The 21801-nt window shown below is 38.7% G+C and overlaps 1 non-coding gene across 1 annotated transcript; it reads right to left on the bottom strand.

Moving 5' to 3' along the window:
- Window positions 1-20972: 20972 nt before the first annotated feature.
- LOC140858980 (small nucleolar RNA R71) lies at window positions 20973-21078 on the bottom strand. The gene has a single exon (XR_012142381.1). It is a non-coding gene; the product is annotated as a small nucleolar RNA R71 (small nucleolar RNA).
- Between the last annotated feature and the right edge of the window lie 723 nt (window positions 21079-21801).

Here is a 21801-nt window from a genome sequence, read left to right on the forward strand (position 1 = left end):
CACCATCGGGAGAGTCTGATCATCGCGACACAGCCACACAACATGTTTGGCCTCTGCGGATCGTCCACATGAAGCTCCCGATCTGATCGACTCCTCACGAGTGCTAGCTCGTTGTAGAGCCTTTTTGACGATCGATGCTGATCGAACTCCTTCGATCGATGTCTGTCGATTCTTCGGATGCTTTGGATCATCAACAGACATGCTTGAGAGGATGTTGAAGATCTTCCTGAGATTTTGTGGGCTCACGACACTCGTAGCTCACTTTCTCACTTTTCGAACCCCAGGCTAAAACTCTAGGAAACTCACCGAAAATCTTGCACCCATTTTTCTTTCTTTTCTTTCTTTTTCTCTTGGAAGGATATGGACTTTCTTCTCATGCACAAGACTTCTCACGCCCCAGAATTTTTCTCCAAATTTTTTTCTTTGCACGCCCCACTCTTCTCCTCCTTTTATAACAACGTCAAATATCTTATCCAAAAGAAAGGATAAAGATGAGTAATTGCACATTTGAATTCAAATCAAATTTTGAATTCAAATGGATACCAACTCATCCCTTATCCACAAAAGGCGTGAGGCGTGGCTTAAATTATGCATGGAGTGATTTCATGAAAAACCTTTTCTCATGTAATAAATGGAGCGTAAAAAAAGGGATAAGGTGCAATGGAAGTGAGGTGGTGCATGGAGATTGGGTCAAGGTGGTTTAATTATTTAAACCAACCTAATTGAACCAAATAAGTTAGGTCCAATTAGACTAATTTAAACTCAACTAAATTAGGCTTAATTAGGCTCAATAAAATTCTAATCAAATCAGAAATTGATTAAGCCCAACCCCTGATCAAATCAGGGACCAAACCATCTCGACGATTAGGTCAACTCTTAACCTAATCGGATCAAATCCAACTGAATCCAATTCAATTGGACTTGATCCAAAAATAATTACTCAATCAAATTGAGTTAATTAGAGATCAAATTACTAATTAAATATCTCATAAATACTGAGTCCAAATTCGATGGGCAATCAGGCATCAGAATTCATCGATATGTAACCCTGATCGAAAAGTCCCAACCAGTGGGACTCTTGACCCCGATACCCATAATGTGTGGAACTTGTGATCAGAGAATCCTGATTCTCGATCACTGAGTCTCAAACAGGTAGGATTCTACATCAGCCATCAGATCAGATAGGAACCTCTAATGTGTGTGACCCTGCAGGTTCGAACCTAAGCCGGTAGCACAGGAATCAATTCCTGTACTAATCAAAGTGACCATCTAGCAATGGTACCCGACGTCTGGATAGGTCGAAGAGTCACAATCACAACACTCAGAACCTACATGAATATGGTTACTGTATAATTCATCCTTTTGACCCCTATGTTTAGGATGACTCAGGGTTAAACTATCAACCCTGATCAGATCATCCGAATCGTGCTCAACTCAAACAGTCCTGTGACTCCTCACAAGGACTACCCTGGCTAAGGTTTTGCTAAATTGAAACACGACTGTACACAGCTCCTAAACTAGAGTGGTCAATCCCATCTTGACACACGCATCGACAAGTCAAGTACTTGACTACACCCAGCAACCTTCCGTCACTGAATTAAAAATTCAGGTAGTCCAGTGCCTAAGTGCAGTGAGTTGCTTGCAAGTCACCGTGGCGGTCTCAGGTCGGAGAGATATTTATACCCATATTTCATCGGAGCAAATCTTGACAGCAAAAATAGCTCTGGAGTTGGTCACGTTCAGTACAGATGTACCCTTATATCTCACCTGTATGCCATACCAGTGTCTCCACACTCATTGGTTAAGAGGACAACCAACTTATATGGCACACAACGACCTATGCTTGATAAACGTTATCATCCTTGGTAATAACGTATCATTTGGTCGCGAACAGATTTAAGGACTAAACAATAAATCCTCCTTTGTCGAGTCTAAATAGTCCTAAGGATTTCACCATAACGTAGGAGTTCATTAGAAGATGAAATATTTTGTGATGAAAAATACCAAAATAATTTTTATTAATTCATAATTCATGTATAAATATAAAAATGAGCACAACCATCAACAGGCTGATGATTGGCTTTGGGACACTATTCCCAACAATCTTCCACTTGGCCTAAAGCCAATTGGTGCAGTATTTAATACCCATCTTTGACTTGTAGTTGTCGAACTCCTTCACCGCAATGGCTTTAGTGAATGGGTCAGCCAGGTTCTCCTTCCCATCGATCTTCTGAAGATCGACGTCACCTCAATCCATAATTTTTTGGATGAGATGGTAGCGGTGCAGAATATGCTTCGTCCGCTGGTATGCCTTTGGTTCCTTCGCTTGAGCAATGGTTCCAGAGCTGTCACAGTAGAGCAGAACTGGACCAACAAGGGAGGGTGCTACTCCGAGCTCGATGATGAATTTTCTCAGCCACACCGCTTCTTTGGCAGCATCTGATGCAGCGACATACTCTGCCTCGCAAACTGAATCAGCCACTGTGTGCTGCTTGGAACTTTTTCAGCAGATAGCCCCACCATTAAGGGTAAAAATAAATCCTGACACACTTTTGCTGTCATCATGATCAGACTGGAAACTAGAGTCTTTAAACCCTATAAGTCTCAAGTCTGATTCACCATAAACAAGCCACTGATCCTTAGTATTTCTTAAATACTTCAGGATGGTTTTAACAACCTTCCAGTGATTCTCCCCTGGATCAGATTGGTATCTACTCACTACCCCTAGTGAGTATGCCACATTTGGTCGTGTATATGTTATGGCGTACATGATAGATCCCACTATCAAAGTATATGGAATCCTACCCATACGCTTTCTCTCTTGAGGTGTTGTCGGACAATCCCTCTTCGAGAGAAAAATTTCATGGCCTATCGAAAGATAGCCTTTCTTGAAATTCTCCATGCTGAACCTCTTCAGCATAGTATCAATGTACATGGACTGAGATAAACCAAGCAACCTTGTAGACTTATCCCTATAGATCCTCATCCCTAGGATGTAGGAAGCTTCTCCCAGATCCTTCATGGAGAATTGTGACGACAGCCAAATCTTTATTCCCTGTAATGCAGGGACATCATTCTCGATTAAGAGAATGTCATCCACATACAATACAAGAAATACTACTATTGGACCATTAGCCTACTTATAAATGCATGGCTCTTCTCCGTTCTTAATGAAGCCATACGTCTTGATCGTCTTATCAAAATGTATGTTCCAACTCCGTGATGCCTGCTTAAGTCCATAAATGGACCTCTGTAGCCTGCACACCTTAGACTCATCTGTGGATGTGAATCCTTCAGGTTATATCATATACACCTCTTCATCCAGCTCTCCGTTTAGAAAAGCTGTCTTCACATCCATCTGCCAGATTTCATAGTCCAAATGGACAGCTATCGCAAGCATAATCTGAATAGATTTGAACATTACCACAGGAGAAAATATCTCGTCATAGTCTATACCATAACGTTGACGATATCCCTTGGCAACCAGACAGGCTTTATAGGTTTCCACCTTTTCGTCTGCGCCTCTCTTCCTCTTGAAGACCCACTTACACCCTATGGGTTTTACTCCTTCGGGTGGGTCAACCAATATCCACACATCATTGACCTTTATGGACTCCATTTTGGATTTCATGGTCTCTAGTCATTTCTCAGAGTCGGGTCTCTGCATTGCATCCATGTAGGTGATCGGATCCTCATCGTTTTCATCAAGTTCGATAGGATCGTCGTTCCGGATCAAGAAACTATAGTATCTGTCTGGTTGACGTGGTACTCTACCAGATCGCCTTAAGGGTGCTTGAACAATGGGCATCGGATCTGATCTAACCAAATCCGGTTCAGGTTCAGCAACTTGTGTCGGTTTTTTCATCTACCGAACTTCGTTAAGTTCGACCTTAGAGGCAACAGTCTCTTCACCAAGGAACTTCTTTTCCAAAAAGATTACCTTAAGGCTGACAAATACTTTTTGCTCATCAGCTAGGTAGAAGTAATACCCTTTGGTTTCTTTTGGGTACCCTATAAAATTACACTTGTCAGACCTAGGTCCAAGCTTATCCGTAATTAAATATTTAACATAAGTCGGACACCCCCAAACCCTAAGGTGCGAGAGTACTGGCTTACATCCTATCCATATCTTATATGGCATTTTGGTTATAGATTTACTCGGAACTCTATATAGAAGGTAACAAGCCGATTCGAGCGCATATCTCCAGAGGAAGATCAGCAGACCAGCAAACCCCATCATGGATCGAACCATGTCCAACAAGGTCCGATTCCTCCTTTCAGATACACCATTATGTTGTGGTGTTCCAAGAGGAGTCCACTGAGAGAGAATCCCATTCTCCCCAAGATATGTTAGAAAATCATTGAAAAGATATTCACCTCCTCGATCAGATCGAAGAGTTTTAATACACTTTCCAGTTTATTTTTTACCTCATTTCAGAATAGTTTGAACATTTCAAACGACTCCGATTTATGCTTCATTAAATAGACATACCTATACCTCGATAGGTCATTTGTGAAGGTTATGAAGTAGAAATATCCACCTTTTGCACTTGAGCTTATGGGTCCACATACATCAGAATGTACCAAACTCAAGAGTTCACTGGTTCGCTCACCTTTTCCAGTAAAAGGTGATTTGATCATTTTACCAAGAAGACAGGACCCACAGGTTGGAAGTGATTCACAATCACCTACTTTAAGAATTCCATCTTGAGCCAACCTGTTTATCCTGTTCTTATTGATATGACCTAGCCTACAGTGCCAAAGGTAGACTTTTGACACATTATCTATTCTAGGGCTTTTACCGGAGGTTTGAACCACATTAACAGGTTGTGATAGAAAGTAAATTCCATTATTAAGTTATCCAACAAACATTGTAACACCATTCAAAATGATATTGCAAATGTTTCCTTTTATTAAAAATTGAAAACCGTTCATGACCAAAAGGCCTACAGAAATAATATTTAATAAAAAGCTTGGACAATAGTGACATTCACTCAGAATTACGTTTCGAGAATTGATTACAAGGTTTATGATTTCTAATGCTAGAACTGAAACTTTGCTTCCATCTCCAACATTCAGGAATCTATCGCCTTCATCAAATCTCCTACTGACTTGCAGACCCTGCATCGAATTACAAATATAATAAGGGCTTCTGGTATCCAATACCCAGGCAGTAGTATCACAAATAGAAAAGTTGCAAGGTGTTATCATATAAGTACCTTGCTTCTTCTTTGGTCTGTTCGGGTCCAGGGAGGCAATGTATAGAGGACAGTTCCTCATCCAGTGCCCTTGCTTCTTGCAAAAGAAGCACTCCACCTGGCTCTGGTCGGGCTTGCGCTTCTTGGTCTGACCCTGTGCAGACGTCCCAGCATGTAGCTGCACATTCTTATTCTTCATCTTCTTGTTCTTCTTCTTCCCTTTCTTAAAGGGTCGACGACCAGAAGAAGACCCTCCCACAATATTCACCGACTCCTTATGGAGCTGGTGATCCTTCTCAAAGTTCTGCAGCAACCCCAACAAGCCGTGGTAGTTTAGTGCAGGCTTTGTCATCCAAAAATGAGTAAGGAAGGGGAGGAAGGACTTGGGCAATGAATTAAGGATCGCATCCTTACCGAGCTGCTCGTGTAGGGGAAAGCCCAGTTTACTTAGGCGCTCAATCATTTCGATCATGTACAGTACATGATCAGTGACTGAGGCTCCATCCCTCATTCGAGCATTGAAAATGACACAACTAATTTTGCACCTTTCAACATCGTCAGGCGTGCCAAAGGAGTCGTTCAACATTTGAAGCATCTCCTGTGGCTGGGCGTTCTCAAACCTACGACTGAACTCATCATTCATTGCCGCTAGCATAATACACCGAATGGTGGTGCGATCGTTGAGCTACTTCTGATAAGTATCTCGGATCGTCCCTCTAACGTTCGGGGCTGGCTCCTCAGGTGCCGGATCCGTTACTACATAAAGGATCCGCTCATGCTCAAGGACGATTTTTAATTTTCGATACCAACTATCGAAATTAGGTCCCATGAGCTTGTCATTATCTAATAATGACCAGAGCGACAGGGTAGTGGCCATAGCTGCATAAAGAAAAATCAGACCTCTATTAGTACATAAATTATAAATACTAAAGACTTGGACTTTAGTCTAAAGTTTCTCCCAGTATTTTTACGAACTGGTAGCCTCAACCTCCAATTCGAGGAATTACTTTAATTCCTTAGTGGGTACTAAAATCCACACAGTCTACACACGAGCCCAACTTTGGTTGGTCAACCCATGTGCATCTATGGGTAGGTTCATAACCAGTTGTTTCTCTAAACAACTTCTAGTAATTGATTTTGCCCCAGAACCTAATCAGTAGGCTTTGGCCTCCACTGAAAAGATCTGGTTAGGTCCAACCATTAACATGATTTGATTTGATGAATCAGACCAATAAATGATCAGGCCTGACTTTGGCCGGCCAATCTGACCACCATTAGAAAGACTCAAATCAAATTATCATATTATGAATGATAATTCCATTAGTCAATAAGCACCAGGCCTTTGGGCCTCCAATGATTATTAAACTAATGGACTCATTATCACTCACTTAATGGGAGGCTATGACTTAGTTATCAATATAACTTAATCATTTTTAGGGACCTAATAATTTTTGAGAATTTTGTTAAAGAATCGAAGAGAAGAAAATATCCAGCCAATTTCAATCCTCCCACTGATTTCACTAAGTCAGATTAAAAAAGATTTAATTAAAGCCGGCATTAGGAGCACCTAAATCAGTCACACTAATTTACCTAATGACATGGGTGAGCCCTAATCACCAAGTAATCTAATCAAAACCTAATTCACCAGGTTGGCCAGGTAAGTGAGATCAGTGGTGGGGATAAGCCATTAACTCATCAGAGATCGAATCACTGCGAGTAGCTCCCACTTAAAAATCACTGGTCAAACTGCCAAACTTATCTTAGACACCAACTGATTTATTAGTTTTAATTTGATCAACTTAGTAAATAGGGTTCCACCGCGTAGCCATGAATTAAGTCCATCTTGGTCTAGTTAAAGACATAGACCCATTCAACTACAACTATTGGAGTTGAGTCTAGAGTATCCTTAACCTAATCTAATTCAACTTTTGATTCGATTTGACCAATTACTCTAATTTAGTCTATTTCTTTAAGCTAACCTTAGGTCTAACCCAATTATAGATCTAATCCATCTAACCCATTGACCCACAAGTTTATGTAATTGTCTTAGATCTTAATTCACAATTCTAGACCTACTAGACAATACTTAATTCTGTTAATTAAGTATTTGGGCTGATGGGTCAGGGTTTGGTATTTCGAAAATAATTTTTAAATTTGAAAGATTTTATTTTTTATTAATCAAATATGTTGACTCATTTCACAAATAGATCAGCACATTTCATAAATAGCCATCCTATTGCTAATTACATAACAAAAAATAACTCAATCAAAATAAATCATGAATATTCTTTTAGATCTAATCTAACACATTCATGATAAATTTCATAATTGAATCTATATAATTAATTCCTTTCGCTGCTTCATCTTCATGGGATATAATTGCAGCGACACCCCTACCGCCATAGGAGACCCCATCGAATGGGAGGAGAGGGCCTTTAAACTCTACTTTTCTCCTATGATCGGACGGCCATGGCAACCAACCCAATTCGATTACTTGCTACTTGGATCAAGTATATCTAAATCTACTAATTTCAAAATTTAAATTTCAAATTTTAAATTTTAAATTTTAAATTTTGAATTTCAAATTTCAAATTTTAAAATTTTTGAATTTTAAATTTTGAATTTTAAATTTTAAATTTTGAATTTTGAATTTCAAATATGAAATTTCAACAAAATTTCAAATTTTGAATTTTAAATTTTTGAATTTTGAATTTCAAATTTCAAATTTCAAAATTCAAATTTTAAATTTTGAATTTCAAATTTTTGAATTTTAAATTTTGAACAACTTTCAAAAGTCAAAATTTAAATTTTAAATTTCAAATTTTAAATTTAAACTTTTAGATTACAACTTAATCTACGCATGCAAATATATATATCATATCTAAGAACCTGCTCTGATACCATTTGTGGGTAAATTCAGTGCAGGGGTAAAATGATAATTTTAAAATTTTTTCAAAATTATGATTTTATAATGAAAAAATATTAATTAATCTAATTAATTAATATAAATTTATCCTACACTAGGATCTAAATATGATATATAGCATGCATGCATTTAAATTTGAAATTCGAATTTGAACAATAAATACTTTATTGTAATGTGTTCAGAACACAATACCTTTATGCGGGTAGTAGATCACCACAATCTGATCACCATAGGGAGAGTTTGATCATCGCGATGCAGCCACACAGCGTGTCTGGCCTCTGTGGATCATCCACACGAAGCTCTCGGTCTGATCGACTCCTCACGAGTGCTAGCTCGTTGTAGAGCCCTTTTGACGGTCGATGCTGATCGAACTCCTTCGATCGATGTCTGTCGATTCTTTGGATGCTCCGAATCATCAACAGATATGTTTGAGAGGATGTTGAAGATCTCCCTGAGATTTTGTGGGCTCACGATACTCGTAGCTTACTTTCTCACTTCTCGAACTCCAGGCTAAAACTTTAGGGAACTCACCGAAAACCTTGCACCCACTTTTCTTTCTTTTCTTTCTTTTTCTCTTGGAAGGATATGGACTTTCTTCTCACGCACAAGACTTCTCACGCCCCAGAATTTTTCTCCAAAATTTTTTCTTTGCATGCCCCACTCTTCTCCTCCTTTTATAACAACGTCAAACATCTTATCCAAAAGAAAGGATAAAGATGAGTAATTGCACATTTGAATTCAAATCACATTTTGAATTCAAATGGATACCAACTCATCCCTTATCCACAAAAGGCATGAGGCATGGCTTAAATTATGCATGGAGTGATTTCATGAGAAACCTTTTCTCATGTAATAAATGGAGCATAAAAAAAGGGATAAGGTGCAATGGAAGTGAGGTGGCGCATGGAGATTGGGTCAAGGTGGTTTAATTATTTAAACCAACCTAATTAAATCAAATAAGTTAGGTCCAATTAGACTAATTTAAACCCATCTAAATTAGGCTTAATTAGGCTCAATAAAATCCTAATCAAATCAAAAATTGATTAAGCCCAACCCCTAATCAAATCAGGGACCAAACCATCTCGATGATTAGGTCAACTCTTAACCTAATTGGCTCAAACCCAACTGAATCCAATTCAATTGGACTTGATCCAAAAATAATTACTCAATCAAATTGAGTTAATTAGCGATCAAATCACTAATTAAATCTCTCATAAATACTGAGTCCAAATTCAATGGGCAATCAGGCATCAGAATTCATTGATATGTAATCCTGATCGAAAAATCCCAACTAGTGGGACTCTTGACCCCGATACCCATAATGTGTGAAACTCATGATCAGAGAATCCTGATTCTCGATCACTGAGTCTCAAACATGTAGGATTCTACATCAGCCATCAGATCAGATAGGAACCTCTAATGTGTGTGATCCCGCAGGTTCGAACCTAAGCCGGTAGCACAGGAACCAATTTCTATACTAATCGAAGTGACCATCTAGCAATGGTACCCGACGTTCGGATAGGTCGAAGAGTCACAATCGCAATACTCAGAACCTACATGAATATGGTTACTGTATAATTCATCCTTTTGACCCCTGTGTTTAGGACGACTCAGGGTTAAACTGTCAACCCTGATCAGATCAACCAAATCATGCTCAACTCAAATAGTCCTATGACTCCTCATAAGGACTACCCTGGCTAAGGTTTTGCTAAATTGAAACACGACTGTACACAGCTCCTAAATTAGAGTGGTCAATCCCATCTTGACACACGCACCGACAAGTCAAGTACTTGACTACACCCAGCAACCTTCCGTCACTGAATTAGAAATTTAAGTAGTCCAATGCCTAAGTGCAGTGAGTTGCTTGCAAGTCACCGTGGCGGTCTCAGGTCGGAGGGATATTTATACCCATATTCCATCGGAGCAAATCTTGACAGCAGAAATAGCTCTGGAGTTGGTCACGTTCAGTGCAGATGTACCTTTATATCTCACCTGTATGCCATACCAGTGTCTCCACACTCATTGGTTAAGAGGACAACCAACCTATATGGTACACAACGACCTATACTTGATAAACGTTGTCGTCCTTGGTAACAACGTATCATTTGATCGCGAACAGATTTAAGGACTAAACGATAAATCCTCCTTTGTCGAGTCTAAATAGTCATAAGGACTTCACCACAACATAGGAGTTCATTAGAAGATGAAACATTTTATGATGAAAAATATCAAAATAATTTTTATTAATTCATAATTCATGTACAAATACAAAAATGAGTACAACCGTCAACAGGTTGACGATTGGCTTTGGGACACTATTCCCAACACATGGTCCATGGTGGATCATGTGAGCAGGGGCTCTGCGCGCCTAGGCCGCAATCGCTGGGGTTGCACGCACCTAGGCTGCTTGCACTATAGGGGCCTGGGTGCCTGCAGGTCAGGCTTGTGGGCCGCACCTTTGAACCTCGCATTATGTGCTGTGGGGTTCTCCATCTTGGACTGCTGTAGGTCAAATTCAATGTGCCAAAACTCAAGAAAAATAGTAGGCCTATGAGTACAAATCTCCTTCCAAATGAAGGAGCAGCCGTAGGAAACCTAGATCTGGGATCCTTGACTCTATACCTTATATTAAGCCCTCATCACTCTGCTCCACAAACAATATGATTAGATAAGAAATTTGACAGCATGTCTGATGATCATGGCCTCCCTTTTGACCAACAGGGACTGAATCTCTAGACCTCTATCCCTCATAGGCTGACAGACCGCATCCCAAGATAGTAGGTGGATCCCATGCTCATCCAATCCTAAGCTCCACAAGAAGTTTTGAAGCCCCTGCTCTAGCCCTCTAAGATAGAAACTAGGCATAATCGTGTTTGCTAAGAGGTACACCAATATGGAACTGAGCAACAATCTCACAAGGGTCATCCTGCCCATCATGGAGAGGGTGTTGCTTATCATTCCTCAAGACGATCTTGAACCCACTGCTCCATGGGCCTGTAGTCGGCCCTCTAGAGTTATCTCTCCATGATAGGAACATCCAGATAGATCAAGATCCCGATCAGCTCCCGGATCCCCTCTTTTGAATCACCTGCTTCACTTGAGTCTTTGGCCTGGGGATTGAAGATAATTGCAGACTTTTGCAGGTCCATAAGCTGGCTAGATGTCTGACAATAGGCATCGATAATGGATGCAAAGCACCTCACATTCTGGACCGAGATCCATCCAATGAGAAGATAGTCATCTATAAAAAGAATGTGCGAAAGTGGTTGGACCCCAGAGGTGAGCTAGTAGGGCTCCAGCACCGATCCTTGAACCGCCACCCTCAACATCCGAGATAGAGCATCAGCACATAAAATAAATAGATAAGGAGAAAGAGGGCAACCTTGGTGAAGCCTAATTGTCAAGTGAAAGAACTCTATCGGGACGCCATTAATCAGAATAACAAAGCTAGGGGTCTCCACACAATCATGATCCAATCGATCCACCACTCTTAAAAGTTGAGCTCTCAAAGCATCCATCGAAAGAAATGCTAGCTCATCTAGTCATACACCTACTCCATGTCCAGCTTGATCATTGTGAGGCTTTGATAAATGGGTACTCGCTAAAAATCATGCATAAACTCTTAGACAAGCAAGATATTATCAGTGATACTTTGGCCACTAATAAAAATATCCTGCTTTGGATTGATCATACGAGGTATTATCGGCTTCAGTCGATCAATCAAGATCCTGATACATATCTTGTAGAGAGTGATGCAGAGGTCGATCGGTCTGAAGTGCCCCAGAGTCGACACATCATGCTACTTCGAGATGAAATGATCATCATCTTCTTCCACTCCTTTAGAATGCTCTAAGACTCGAAAACCATCTGCACCACCTCCACTATCTCCTCTCTAATAATAGGCCAATAAGGTCAAAAAAAGAGGGGAGGAAAGCCATCCAGCCCTATGGCCTTATCTTTTTCAAGGGATCAGGGGACCTTGTACACCTCTTCAATAAACACCGGATGAGTTAGAGCCTCATTCTCTTGATCAGAGATACAGATCATAGGTTGGGCCCCTTGGAGGGGAGTGTCCCTACCCAAAGGCACCATCCAATGGGATCTAAAGAACTAGAATATCTACTCTCTGATCTCCTTACTATCATTCATAACTCTACCATCACTCTCTCTTAGCTGCCTGATGTAATTGGCAGACCTCTGGATTATAGTGGACTGGTAAAAAAAATTAATATTTCGATTATCCTTCTTGATCCATTGAATTCTAGACTTCTGTCTCCACAAAGTCTCCTGCCATCTTAATAAAAATGATGCATCGAGAGTTTGTGATGAAGCTCCCTAAAATCAGGCTCCTAAAGATCCCCTGCTGATCATCCCTTAATTGTAGCTCCGCGATGTCCGCCTCCATCCCCTCGATCTATTTGAAGATGTCTCCAACCTCATGACAATTCCATCGAAGGAGTCTGCACTTGGCTAACTCCAATCTCTGGATCATTTGGTACCTCACATCCCCACGAATCAGCATTCTCCACACCTATTGAATAAGGTCCCATGATCTAGAATCGAAGGTCTAGAACTTTTCGAACCTAAATAGGACCCTGGGCAGGCGCAGGCCATCCATGTTGATGAGAATCAAGCAGTGATCTGATACAATTCTTAGAAGGTGCTGAAGCTGGTGCTGTAGGAGCTATTGGAGCCATTCCACAGTCGCAAGCGCATGATCAATCCTCTCTCAAACCTGAGTTATCCTCTATCGATTGTTGCACTAGATGAATCTAGAGCCATAGTAACCAAAATCAATCAGACCCACATTGCTGATAAACTCTTTGAACTCTCTAGACTTAATGCTGTCCCCTGGCTGTTTGCTGCCCATCTTCTCACAGGATCTCATAATGCAATTAAAGTCTCCGACAATGATAGAGGACAAGCCCTTTGATACCATCCTGGATATCTCGGACCAAAACACCCTCTGCTCCTTGTATTCGGTGCTCGCATAGACTTCGGATAAAAGCCATAGTCTTTCAGTATGCTCCAAGATGACTAAGGCCACCTACTACTCACATCTATGAAAAGTATCTATCCTAACCAAGCCACGGTGCAACATCACCTAGATAGCCCTCGATAGGCCCCTAGACTCCACTACGTAGGTGCTCCATGCCACTAGAATCCTCCCTCTAGCCTGGGTGAGACTCACCCTAGAGAGCCGGATCTCAAGCAGGATATAAATATCAGGGCCATGCTATTGGACCAACCAGTAAAGATCGATCGAAATGAGGGCTTCCCCACCCTCGGTGTTCTAGATTAATAGCTTCATGGAGATGACTCATTAGGAAGGGTATCCGCACCAATACCTCCCTTAGCCTTAGAGCCCATCTCAATCCCAACTACCATTGAGTCCATCGACGATGAACTCACCCCCTCCTTCTGGATAGCCTCTCAGTCTGGTAACAATATCCTTGTGGATAGTGTCCTAGCCCCTCGTCGATGCATCTATATGCATGGGCCCTCTCCCTTGAGAGGCACATGGTCGCTCTCCATCCCATGCTCTATTTTGCAGTCTTTCCAATTAATTCAAGATGTGTTTACAGTTTGCAACTATGGTTAATGAGTAATCTACTCGTCCATGCATCTATTTGCCACAATGCATGTCAATCAAAACTACTAAAAAGCCATCCATTATATGTTTGTGCCATGCAGTCAAAGTGCTAGGAATCTTTTGCCTCTACTATCAACAAGATGATTTAATTTTATCCTTTTTTAATTCCTTTTGAGAAGACAAGAAAAGCCCAAGCATATTTAGTCGACATCACAAAAAATAGTGAAGGTGGAATTCAAACGAGATATCCTATATCAACATTAACAAAAAAAAGACTTTATTAATTAGCAAAATTCTACTACATATGACGGGTCTTATGATTTCTAATATGATAAAAATTGCTGAATAGTGTTAACAAGCAGAATTCTACCCCGTCTATTTGGATTTAATTGCATGGTATTTTAAGCTATAATTCTTTTTCATTGATAATAGGCCATGGCTACAAATTACATTGCGTGATTCTCTGTTCATATACTTGTGAAAATCTCTTTTTCTCTGTTATTTGCAGACCTTTCCATGATTCTTGAGAGAACTGAAATGCTGAGGAACAACTTATTATTAAGTAACAACTTGATATATAAACTATAAGCAATTCTGGTTCTTAAGGCCAAACCTCCATACTGCAAAAACTATTAAATAGATGCTAGAACTTACATGATTCTAAGAGTTTCCGTTTTGGAATTTGTCCTTTGCTATACCTCAATTATGTAACCTTGGTACTTCCTCATTATTTCTGGTTCTCTTGGTAGAGAGGGCAGGTAAGATTTTACATATTTTTGCTTGTTTAATAGGCTGTGAAAGGGATTTTTGGCTCCACCTGATTTATTAAGTGATAGATGTATAACTTTGCTCATAAAAATATTAATTTATAGATTAAATTATTTTTATTTTTTTAAAATTAATATTTTTTTTATATATTTTACAGAAAAAAGCTGCATCAATATGAAGAGCTCGATCTGCAGGTTTAGAGAGATCAAACGAGATAAAAAATAGAGTTAAAATAAAATTAAATTCAAAATCAAAAGTCAATTCAATCAAATACGTAAGTTGTTGGTCCACCGTGAACCATTTGATCTTCATGCGGCTCATAAGAAAAAAATTGTTTTGGACACTTCATGTGGAGGAGGAAACTAGCATATTGTGCATGGAGCCCATGTGCATTCAAAGCAATTAAAGAGGAAGAGAGCTGGTATATATTGGGTTTTGGTGAGCTGCTGGCATGTGGGATATGGCTGATGAAGAACATGATACATAGTAAACCACATGAACACAGGAGTCCCATGACACGGGTGCATGAGACCAAATGCTGGGCGATCGCGGGAAGAAAGAAGAAGCGGAGTGGATGTGGTGCAAGCTTGGGAAGCGAATGCGGAAAGAAAAAAAAATTATATTTTTAGAATTTATTTTAAAGCCGTAACCGATTGTTTTATTCTCTCTTGCTCTTGAATCTTATCCATCCATCCGTACTTTCCAAATTAAATCCTAACCATTCATCTATCCTCTCTTTTTAGTCCCACATCGAAAAAATATAAAATCCTCCTCCCTGCCTATATCTATAAATAAAGCCTAATGCCTTCATTCATAGGAGATCTCTCTCCACTCCATAATTTTTGTAGGGGTCGGTGTGACAGGCAGACATACCCATCTTTAAAATTTTTTAGCCATCTTGTTTTCATTTTCTTCCACCCTTCCAACACACGAGAAGGAGAGTCAGCCAGAAAAAAGTTGATCCCAAGCCAAGAGAAGGAGAGAAGTCTGGTTCTGTAAGAAATTTTATTTTATTTTCTGTTCAAACTCCAAGCCTTATTAATGGCTTAGGAGTTGAAAATTTTTGTGTCAGAATTTTTATTCAGAAATAAATTAGTTATTTTCTTTATATTTAATTTTTATAATTTTAATTTCTACAATAGGATAGTTTAAATTTTTACATCTTTTAATTCTGCAATTTTTAATTTTTGCAAGTTCAATTCCAGCAAGTAGAATTAGTCTTTATTTTATTATTTTTGACTTCAAATCAATTATGTCTAGCTAAGTAATCCCTCTGGGGTTTGCGATGAAGCTAGATCATGAATAGAAGTCTGCTCTATTGAATCTCTCTTTTCAAGCTTTTAATTTTTAGAGCCCTTCTCCCTTCATCTCTCTCGTCAAGAGACTTGATGGACTATCGTTGGGTCAGAATCCCTTCATAGTCCATACTTGATTCGGTGCAAGAGTGGATAATTGGTAGAAGGCTTAAAATTTTCTAACTATTTCTACTCTTTTCTTATGAAAATCTTGATGAATTATAGTTGGATCAGAATCCCTTCATAGCCTAGGCTTGGACAACATAAGAGAAGAGAAGAAAGGAAGAGTCTCTTAATTAGGATAAAAATAAAATGCTTGATGGATCATAGTTGAGTTAAATCTTTTTATGATCCATACTTGTTCATGTTTTACACCTTGATCAAGGGACATTATAAGAGAAATCATAAGAAGGCTCTTTAATTCATTGGTTTAGTGGATTCAAGAGCCCTAGATCTTTTAGATAATTTACCTTTATAATTAATTAGTTTACTGCTTTGGTAGTTCGTAATTCAACAAATAATTTCTTCTCTTTTTCTCTAAAGCTCGTCTGAGCAAGCATTTAAATATAATTTAAAATCTAATTCCTCGTGGGATCGACTCATACTCGTCGGACGTGCTACATTGCACACCGTGCGCTTGCGGTAAATTTAAGACACATCAAGTTTTTGACTGCTGGGATTCGAGCCTAGGTCTTTGGTATATGGCATTTACCTGTGCACATCCATTTTCTATTGGGTTTATCAGGAAGGGGCATTCTTCAAGGACATGGTCGGTTGCACTATATGCATTGCACATAGGTGCAGAAACTTGGTTCACACTGGCGGATTTTTATAGTTCTAAGGTCTCTAACCTATGTGTTAACGTTGCAATTTTAGCCTCTGCAGCTAAGGAAGTTTGAATTTGATGCATTCCTCCTCTTAAAGGTGTTGGTTTCTCAGGTTCCCTAGTTGTTTTCCATTGTAAATTTTTCTCAGTTAGGTCTTCTAGAAATTGCCAGGCTTCAGTGGATTCCTTGTACATGAATTGACCCTGGCACATGGACTCTAGCATAGTTCTAGAATTTGAATCTAGCCCTTCATAAATTATCTGGCATAGCCTCCAGATCTCTATTCCATGGTGTGGGCATTGGGTTAAGAGATTCTTAAAGCAATTGAAGTATTTCCAGAATGATTCCCCAGTTAGTTGGTAAAATTGGTTTATCTCATTCCTAATCCTAGCTGTTTTGTGATGGAGAAAGAACTTCTTTAGGAACACTCTTAAAAAACCCTCCTAGGTTGTGACAGATTAGTTTGGAAGACTATATAGCCACTTTTTAGCATTATCTTTAAGGGCAAAATTGATCAGTCTTAGCTTAACCTCGTCCTCTAACAGTTGTTGCAGCTTCATGGTTGCACAAACCTCTTCAAACTCTCTAATGAATATGTATGTATTCTCTATTCCCATGAATTTTGAAAGCATGTTAATAATTTGAGATTTAATTTCAAAGTTGTTTGCAGTGGGTTGGGGCAACCTGATGCAAGAAGGTTGGACGGAACCGACTGGATAACATAAATCTTTAAGGGTTTGGGACTGATTGAGTTCTCCCATTGTAGATGTTGTTGGATTTGAAACAGAAATTCAATTAATTTTTACTAGTCATCCCGACACCTTTTTTCACGAAGGAAGTGAAGAAAGTATTTTTTTTCTATTTTTTTTTTCAATCAAGTTTTCAATCAAAAGAAGAGAAAAAAAAAAGAAGAGGGGTCTTGACTAAGGTTTTCTTAATTCTAGATAGCTCCTAACTGTCAAGATCATCTTCGAGCACTCCAAGTTCGAAATCGACTAACCAAATCAGCCAGATAAGTGTAAGATTGGTGGAAGGTTCTCCGTACTTTCGTAATGGATCTAATTAGATAACCACCTTTCTTCGAAACGTAGTTCCTGAACCACTTTCCTAGACACCGATAGGCTAACCCACTTGAATCGGGTCTAATTCTTGAGTTTTCTTATCCTAATGAGCTCGAATGTCCCTAAGGCTGGCGTCTAATTCATTTTATTTAAGGATTAGGTTATGTAGATGCAAGGAGGTGATTTGTTGGCTAAGAAAGGGTGATCAAATCCCCACCTTATCTGATTAATAGGTGATGCCCTTAAGATATATTATGAAAATGCAATGCAAAGAAAACAAGGTGACCAAATAAAGTGGAAGATTTTTCAAGTTTAGTTGTTTCTTTATATTAATTAAATCTTATGCGACTAGTATGATTATTATTATTATTATTTTATGTTAATCTAATTACAAAAACTAAAGTAAATATTGAGTTTGGACTAGTGAGTTATGAAAAAAATAAAAAGATTCAACTAAAAAGAAATTAAATCAGCTAATAATAAAAGAAAACTTATGTAATCTAAATAAAATGTGAGAATTCTAATCTATATTAAAAATAAAAAATTAACTAAGCAAATAAAGCAGCAATTAAAAGAAAAATCTAAGAATTAAAGGTAAATATATATATATATTTTTAATGCAAATCAAAATCTATTGTAGGACAACCATACAACGTAACTTTCTGTTACGCCAGGACAACCTTATGTCAGGATAGATTTTAATTTGACTAAAATAACTAAAAAGATAAAAAAAATACTAAAACTAAAAGTACGAAGAACAAGAATCTGAAATACAATTTAAACATATCAAATTTCCCAGCAACCCTCTGATAAACACTTAATTTAAGTCACTTAAAGCAGAAAATTATAGTTAATTTATTTTATTTATTAAGAATTTGATGCTTCTTTTTATGTTTTATAGGAAAGATGATTGCCGATACAAAGAGTCCGATTCGTAGATCAAAAAGACTCAAGTTTGAAGAAAATTGGACTTAAAATAAAATTTAAATAAAAGAAGGATGCATACGGTATTATAAAAAATGAAGATACTATGCAAGAAACCCGAAAAGGATATAGATGTCATTTTAAAGAAATAAAAGTTTCTTTTTGTAAAGGAGTATAAATAGTTAATGGGTTCACGCAGAAGAAGCATGCGGAAGGGTGCGGCATCGGGCGCGGCAAGGCGGGCGCGCGGGTTCGCGAGGAGTTTGGCAAGGCGGACACAGTGGCGAACAGAGGGATCTTAAAATAAAAGAAAAAAATTTAATACTTGAAAATACTTCAAGAGGAAGAATTTATATTTTCTTTATCTGCTTGTGATCTTTCTATCTCATCCATTCATCTTTTAGTCTTTAGTATTTTCTTTAGTCTCACAATGGAAAACCATGTAAAACTCCTCCCTCCTAATACGTATAAAAAGGCTTTTGTACTTCCATTGGAGGAGGAGCCCAGAAATTCTTCTAGAGCCTTGCATAGAGGAATAGAAAGGGACTACTCTATGAGCAGCTAGGCTAGCAGTCTCGGGAGTGGAGAAAAAATTTTGTAACGATATAGAGTAGGTTTATTGTTTTAAACTTTCTTGTATTTCTTTATATGCAATAAAGATTATATTTTTTATTTAAATCATCATGAGTTCTTTATTTGCTCTCTTTCATATGCTTTTATTTATGCTTTCCTGTTAGATTAATATTAGGAATAATTTTTACTTTCCGGAGATGCGCCGTGATCTATGGGTACGAGGCGTGCCGAGGAAAGAAGAGTTGTTTACCTAGTACTTTTTGGAGACACGCCATAATCTACGGATACGGGGTGTGTCGAGGAAAGATAGGTATTTTTCTTAAGATTAATCGTATCTATTTAAATATAAAAAAAGAGATACAACTCTACTAGTACAAAATTAATTCAAAACTTTCGAGCTTTTTATTTTTAATTACATCAATTTTAAGATAATTTATTCTCTAAATCAAAACAACGCTTCTTTCTTTCATTTTGCAATCTCAACTTAGCCCAAGATCCCTGAGGATACGATCTCGACTCATCTTACCTACGTAGTGAGTAGAGTTATTTTTGGTGCTATCAACGACTACGCATCAAATTTTGACGCCGTTGCCGGGGACCTTGGCACGGTTGAATTAAAAAAAAAAACACTGACATTTCATAACACTTAACTAAAATAGCGTAACCTCAAATATAAAAATTTCTAACTTGATTGGACACCTTGTTTCTTTGCATTGCATCTCCATAATGAACTTTAAGGGTGTAACCCATTAATTAAGATAAGGTGGGGATTTGATCACCCTTCCTTGGCCCACAAATCACTCCCTTGCATTTGCATAATCTAGACCTTAATCTAAAATTAATTAGACGTTGACCCCTAAGGATTTCGAGCTCATTAGGACAAGTGACCCTGAGAGTTGAATCAGGTTAGACTTGGTCAGCTAGCTGGTGTCTAGGCAAGTGGTTTGTGGGATGATTGGGCCCGAAGGAAGGTGGTTTTTAATTGATTCTGTTTGCTGACCTGGCCAATTTAATTGGTGTCTAAGGAAAGCAACGGGGGGACTCCCACCAACCTTACACTTACCTGGCCAGTTGGTTGGTTAAGCTCCGACTTGGAGGGCTTGAAGGCTAACTACAGTTAGGAGCTGTCTAGAACTAGGGTAACTTTAGGATAGAGAGTCCACTGCGTGCTAACTTGATTGTAATTAAAATCTAACCACAGCTAATTCTTCTATTAGTTTTAGGACTTCTTAGGATCTCTTCTTTAGAACTCTTTTCTCTCTTCTCTTCTCCTCTTAATAAAAAAAAAATCCTTAACAGACTAGGATAGTCCTACATAGACCTTTTAGTTGCATGTTAGGATGACGATCACTAAAACCTAACTTGCAAATATTAGACGAAGAATTAGAAAAGACTCTTAGGACTATCCGAGTTAGAAACATGGCTGCACCTGGTGAGGCTAATCCTCCACACTCATTGAGAGAATATTTCACTCCATCCTCGTATACCTACTCTCCATGTATTCAAGCACCTCCAGTAGAAGCTACCCAATATGAGATTAAGTCTAGCATTATTCAAATGTTGCCATCGTTCTATGGACTTAGTAACGAGGACCCATACAAATATTTGGATGAATTTTTTGAAATTTGTTCCACAGTAAAAATCTAAAACTTCTCCGATGATGCCCTTAGGTTGAAACTGTTTCCTTTCTCACTTAAGGACAAAGCCAAGCATTGGTTAAACTCCTTAGACTCTATAACCATTTCAACTTGGGATCATCTTCAGAGAGAATTTCTCAAGAAATACTTTTCAATTGAAAAAACAAATCAAATTAGAAAAGCTATCATTAGTTTTTTCCAATTGGAGGGTAAACTTTTTCATGAGACATGGGAAAGGTTAAGGGACCTCATTCATAAATATCCACACCATGCTATCCCTAAATGGCAACTTTGTCAGTGTTTTTATGATGGTCTATTGAAGAAACACCGACAAATGGTTGATGCATCATGTGATGGGACATTCATGCTAAAGAGTGAGGATGAAGCCTGGCAGCTCTTTGAAACATTTAGTGAGAATTTTCTACATCATATGTCTGCCACTTCTAGAAAACAACCCATGCTTCAACAAAAAAAAAGTAAAATTTATCAGATTGGAAACATCATGGATATCCACAGTAAGGTAGATGAACTGTCCCAAAAATTAGACCATCTTCTAAATACTAGACAATCTCTGATTCCACCTAACCCAATCCAAGAAGTTTGTACATTGTGTGCAAGTCGGAACCATTTTGTTAGTGAATGTCCAGCCGCACCTCAATTTTCTGAGTTTGTGCACGAGCAGATTTAGCAAGCTCAAGTCCAACAAGCTCGCAGACCAGGAAACGATCCTTATTCGAACACTTATAACCCCGGCTGGAGAAACCATCCAAATTTTCCTGGAGACCACAACCAGTGATTGGCCCTGCTGCACCTCGACCTCAATATCAGGACCCAACATATAGGCATGGACCATACCATCAATTTCAAAATGCTCCTCAATCGTCTACTACTGGTCACAGCTCAGCTTTTGAGGAAAAAGTTCTGAAAGCACTAGAGCGATTAGAAGTCAACACTCAGACCCTTAACTCCCACACACAATCCATTGCTAAGCTAGAGACC

The sequence above is a fragment of the Elaeis guineensis genome, chromosome 6 (genome assembly GCF_000442705.2).
Source record: "Elaeis guineensis isolate ETL-2024a chromosome 6, EG11, whole genome shotgun sequence".
NCBI lineage: Eukaryota > Viridiplantae > Streptophyta > Magnoliopsida > Arecales > Arecaceae > Elaeis > Elaeis guineensis.